This window comes from Pagrus pagrus (assembly GCF_965226575.1).
Source record: "Pagrus pagrus genome assembly, chromosome: 14".
NCBI lineage: Eukaryota > Metazoa > Chordata > Actinopteri > Spariformes > Sparidae > Pagrus > Pagrus pagrus.
Window position 1 is genome coordinate 1240605 of NC_140198.1, and position 6240 is coordinate 1246844.

Sequence of the window (6240 nt, forward strand, 5' to 3'; positions counted from 1 at the left end):
CATTTGGAGAGGAGGTGGATTTCAAACTTTGTTCTGCAACAGGTCCGACAGAACAGCTGATGGAGCGATGTCAGTGCTGGCGTCAGAACAAAAGAGGCGGCGTGACGTTTGTGATGTCGTGATTTCTGTCAACATCACAGAAATGATATGAAGTCTGGTCAGGACGTCAGAACATGAGGTCAAACCCAACACATCAACTCTCTGGACTCAAACACACCACACAACCACAGTGTGTGTGTGTGTGTGTGTGTGTGTGTGTGTGTTCTGATGAGGTGATGGTTACATGTGTGGCCCTCAGGGCTGATCTGTGAGGCAGGAAAAGGCTGAGCTGGAGGGATTTCAGGCTTAGTGGCTTTAAAAGTGTGTGTGTTTCTGTGTATGTATGTATGTATGTGTGTGTGTTTCTGTATGTGTGTGTGTGTGTGTTTCTGTATGTGTGTATGTGTGTGTGTGTGTTTCTGTATGTGTGTAACTGCATGTTGAATTATTGATCTGCACATTAAATGTCTCCTATTCAGCAAGAAAGCTGCTTCATATAGAGACCACTGCTGCCGATAATCCACACAACCCACATACATTGTGTGTGTGTGTGTGTGTGTGTGTGTGTGTCTTTGTGTATGTGTGTGTGTGTGTGTGTGTGTGTACCCCCCTGCCCTCAGCCCTTAACCTCCTCTGAGGCTCATATCCTGACAAAAGAGTGGATTTGAATTTTAGATGCAGAACATGAACCCTGTTGACTGACTGACTGGCTGACTGGCTGACTGACTGGCTGACTGACTGACTGACTGACTGACTGGCTGACTGGCTGACTGACTGGCTGACTGACTGACTGACTGACTGACTGACTGGCTGGCTGGTTGACTGACTGGCTGGCTGACTGACTGGTTGACTGACTGGCTGGCTGAATGTAAAGGAGTCCAGACGTCCTTGAGATCAAGAAAAGGTTTTACATGAAAAGTTACTCACTGGTCCTGAAGCAGAAGAGATAACGTGTTGTTTGTGTGTTTTGTCTAACAGCAGCTCAGATCTGATCCAGGATCTGATGTTAGCAGTTGTACAATTGTACCAAAAGTTTCATATCATGACACATTACGTGAAACTATGTGATTATTAGCTTCACAGCAGGAGGTGGAGGCGTTACAAAAGCCAACATCACTCAGAGAACAAATCTGTGTTATTGCTCCCAAAGTGTTTCAGCGCTGAGCCTCGATCAGCTGATAACAGAGCGGTACAGACGAGTTATTACAGCCGCCAGCGCTGCCAAACCGCCAGCTGCAGCCGAGTCACACCGCTGGATGTTTGTAGAAGACCTGGGGGACATTTGAAGTCGTGTCTGTGGCGACAAAACCAGCATTTTAATCCAAACCATGATGTTTTCTAACAATAACCAGGTGGTTTATGGGCCTGGACCCAACTGGAGCATCAGCACAGACCTGTGACTTAAAGTTAACATGAAGAAATGTTTCTAACTCATCTGTGGTTGTGCAGGAACGTACTGAGCTAACATTTCATCCCAAAGTATTCAGTTTGCAGTGATTTTAAACTGATATAATAAGCTAATTATTACAGTCGGAAAGCATTAACCAGATAGCTTTTAGCTCCATTAATGCCGTAAAGCATTGATCCTTTATTAACATTTTCTGTTGACTGACTCATCAATTAATCCTTTCAGCACAACAATCATTTGGTGAGGCCGGATGCAGAACAGCTGTGGTTCTGATCTCTGGGAAACAAGAGACGATACAAACACACGAGACATGAAGTAACATTGATCCTGAGCCTAATCATCATTCATTATAAAAAACTCTGTATTCAAACCCAAAGATCCAGAATCATCCAGCGATCAGACTCTGGGAAGCTTCATCTCTGTGAGGATGTGTGTTCCTGTGAAGCCAACAGCAGTCTGAGCTGCGATGAAAGATCCAGATCCGCTCTTTGATCTGCAGCTTCACCTCGTCAGTCCGCCTCCATCAGTGCAGATGAAAGGAGGGATTGTGATTTTTCAGCCTCGCTGTGTTTGGACGGAGGCTGCAGCTGCATGTCAGCAAGGTGATTCTGACAACAGCTATATGTTACATTTGTACTCTGTCTGTACAAGTCTGGCAAAAACAATATTAAAAGAAACAAGTGGAAAAAGACTAATTCTGCTTCTAACAGACGCTCGTCCGAGTTTCCCTCTCACCTCTTCCCAGGCTGCAGTGGAGGAAGAAGTGTTTCATCGTCTGGCAGCGCTGACATGATGAGCCGTAACATCACCTGAGGCTACCGTCAGCTTCACTGTGGATCAGCTGCCAGCAGAGAGCAGAGGTGGGCTGCTCGTCTGCACCGGCCGGCAGGAGGCTGTGAGGGACCCGACTGTCCAACAGGTGGCAGTACACGTCAGAGTTCACTCCAGCCTCCTGGTTGCCAGTCAACACAGTTTCCTCTACTTGGCAGAGAGCCACATTTATATTAGGGACAAGTTATTCTGAGCTAATTGGCACCTGATGTTCACTTAATGAAGACAGAGTCAGACTGAAGGGCCCCGCGGAGAGCAGCGTCTCCTGACAGGACGCAGAGATCACACCAACCTCCAGTAATTAGGATGCAAGCATTTAAAACACGCATGTACAGACACACACACACACACACACACACACACACACACACACACACACACACACACACACACACACGGGCCACTAATGAGCTCAACAACCTGTTCTAATCAAAACATCATCAGGCAAATTAACAGCAGAATCTGTCACTTGGATCCTCTCGAGGGGGTTCGTGACTTTTTCTGGTGCTTTTGTCGTTTTTGCATAAAGAAAACTTTGATGTTAAACGTGATTTAAAAAGACGACCCAGTTGATCCCGAGTGACCGACAGAAGAAACAGACCGGTGTCCATCAGGTTCACAGGGTCGAGAGGAGAGAGGGTCGGTCGCAGGATTCAGACTTGTTGTCGTGTTCAATCAAACTTTTGAAATCTTCCTGAAATGTGCAGGTTCAGTTCTGTGGACCAGATTACTGTGACGTCACACCACAGCGACCCGTCTGTGTAGAAACCTGGTGGCTGGTTTTCACTCAGAGACAAGTGAAATCTGCAAACTGCTTTATTTCTGTTGTCATCTTCAGACGTAACATTTGAAGATGCTTCATTAAACACTGGTCGACCTGTCTGACACTTCTGTTGACATCATTTATGTTGCTCAGACTGACTGCTGGTGAATGAAGTCTCTGATCTCAGGTCAGTGAAAGAGAGTATTGATAAAGTACAATACTTTCGAGCAACATGCTCCGACAGACGAGCTGTTCTGTCTCTGTCATGATCATTTGTGTCTGATAGAGCTCAGAATAAACAGACACAGCTAGAACGAGTTTCTAATCTCATACGCAATCGCTTGCCTGAAAAAGAGCAACAGTTAAGACTCCAGCACCTTTCTGGAAAAGTTGAGAGATTTTCAACTAGAAGTGCTCAAAGTGGGCGCACAATAAAGTCAGAGCGCTCTGAAGATGCTGGAGCACACTTTTTCTGTGGGCTGCCGCAGACGCTGTTTCTTCCTTCTTCCTTCCTCAGATTTGTGTCCAAAGGCCTCAAATGCTCTTCTTGTAACATAACCTGGTCTTTATTCCAGCTCTTCTGTGATTTAGTAGAATTACTACTTACTGCTAACTCAGCTAGCCGCTACACAAAGGGCTAACTGCACAGACTGACTCTGACCGGCTGTGATGTTTGATCATTAAATCACTACATGAATGAAGTTCTCAGCAAAACAATATTTAAATATATCAGACAGACGTTTTGTATTAAAATGAATCCCGTCTGAGTAAAACGAGCTCATTCTCACTCACTGTATTGGAAGAATCCATGTAAGTGTGTCAGTGATCCGATGTGATAACTGGACCACAGAGCTGTAAGCAGACCCGGCGCTGAAGCTAATAACAGCAGAATAATCCCGACGCGCTGCGACTGCAGCAGAATATAATGTGTCCTCAGTGTTTCTGGCCTGCAGTGTGAAGGAGCCGCCCTGACTCACTCTGTGGTTCATTAGTATAAAGATTTATGAAAAGGCTTCATTAAAATTGCATCCGGCGTTTCAGAGCCTGTAATGAAAGTTAGTGCGAGTGTCAAAACCTCTCCCGTTAACCAAGCCGAGGCGGCGCTGCTGCTGATTCACACATGGTGCGGTCTGAATCCTGGACTCTGCTCACAGATCAGCCGGCTCTCTGTTCACACAGTCAGTGAAACACATGAAGACACGTCGCTCAGCAGCGTCTGCACGAGATTTGAGAAGCTGCAGCTGTTTTATTTCATCCTCAGCGTTTAATGCACCGAAATATCAGAATTAAATATCTTGTTTTCTGTTTTCTGTTTCCACAAGCTGCACGCTCTCACTGTCCTCTCTCTAGAGCCTCCTCCTCTTCCTCCTCCTCCTCTTCCTCTTCCTCTTCCTCCTCTTCCTCCTCCTCTTCTTCCTCTTCCTCCTCCTCCTCCTCCTCCTCCTCCTCTTCCTCCTCCTCTTCTTCCTCCTCCTCCTCCTCCTCCTCCTCTTCCTCTTCCTCCTCCACCTCCTCCTCCTCCTCTCTTTTCATTCAGGCTCCCCTCTGATGGACCCCGGGCCCCTGGGACCATCTACCTCTCCTGGCTCCTCACATATTGATGCTTATGGATCGTCACACCCTGAGCTCCGCTGGATCATCGCTCTCCTCTGTTTCACTTTCTCCTTATATCTGTATTTCTGTAACATTTGATGCCTCTTCACTCTGATCTTCTCTGTTTTACTGCTAACTATCTCGTGTGTCCTCTTCCAGGTCACCATGGTGGAGAGGAGGTCCTGTGGCCCGGGCTCCACGTGGCGATGTCTCGTCCTGCTCGTCTCCTGGATCCACACACTTTACATATATTACATAAAGTGTATCAGATATTCTGTCAATGCAACTTGTAAACTGTGATTTTGTTGTTCTGCTCTGTACATGTGACATCTACTGCATGTCTGTCCGTCCTGGAGAAGATCCTCCTCTGTGGCTCTTCCTGAGGTTTCTTCCATGTGATTGTGATTTTGGGCTGAAGCTGCTCTGCTTACTTAAAATCTCACGTCCAGAGTTTTGCTGCCCTGCACAGCTGGAATGAGCTCTAAGACAGTTTTTGTGCATCGTTTAATCTCAGGTGGAGTCAGATTGTGTGAAACTGACCGTGATGAGGTAAATTCTTCTTGCACAAGAATACAAAATACACAAAAAAGTCACTTGGATATCTTGCTGTGCGTTAATTAATCTCTTGCAACCAGTGTTGGGCAAGCTACTTTCAAAATGCAATATATCACATAGTACTAGTCACCTTCATTTTAACGTAATATATCACATTATAATGTTTCGTACCGCTACAGAACAATGAACCAGCCTGGATCTGTTTAAATAGAGTAACGGTCTTGGACTCAGGGATGAGCAGACACAGGATCGAGGCTGAGATATTATCAGACAGGAATAAATATTTGTAATTGCTCCACCTCTGCTCCAGCAGCAGCTTGAACTCTCCTAAAATGTTTTACCTTTTAAAGGTAAAAGTCTGCGTGACGTCCAGCAGCTGATGGTCTGAGCGAGCGGCGTTCATTAGTTCAGAGGTCTGAGTGGTAGCAGTCCATCATCACCAGTCCTCGCTGCTTCTCTTTCCTGTTCTAATTGCCTGAATAGTCGTACTGCTGCTGCCCATTAGCATCACATCCATTAGTCTGCCTTTCCTTCCCCCAGACCACCACTCCCTGCTTTACTACACCTCTGAGACACACACACACTTACAGGCAGAGAATAACACGTACAGAGGCAACATGTAGAAGACGGCAGGAAGACTTTCTCTTTATATTCCCCACGTTTTATTAAATTCAGCACCATCCGGCTCCTCTTTGAATTCCTTCCTTGATCTGCTTGTTACCGCTTCAGCCTCGACTTCGCACAAACACACGAGCTTCCTGTGAAGTAACGAGCTAATGTCGTGTTCCTGTGCGTACGAGATGATGTCTCTGCTTTTATGACAGTGGAAATGGAACATGAGGAGATTATTTATCCTTCAGGAGGGTTTTAAAACCTTTCCTTTTACTTACCAACGGGATCGCTCTCTGATGCTCTCCAGAAGAAGGCCATCGGGCAAAGAGGCTGAAGAGATTCAGAGCCTCCAGGGGTGAATAAGAAAAGACTCGCTCAAGAGTCATTAAAAACTTTACTGACACAGCTGTGACGTTTTCACATCAGGCTCCACCGCTGA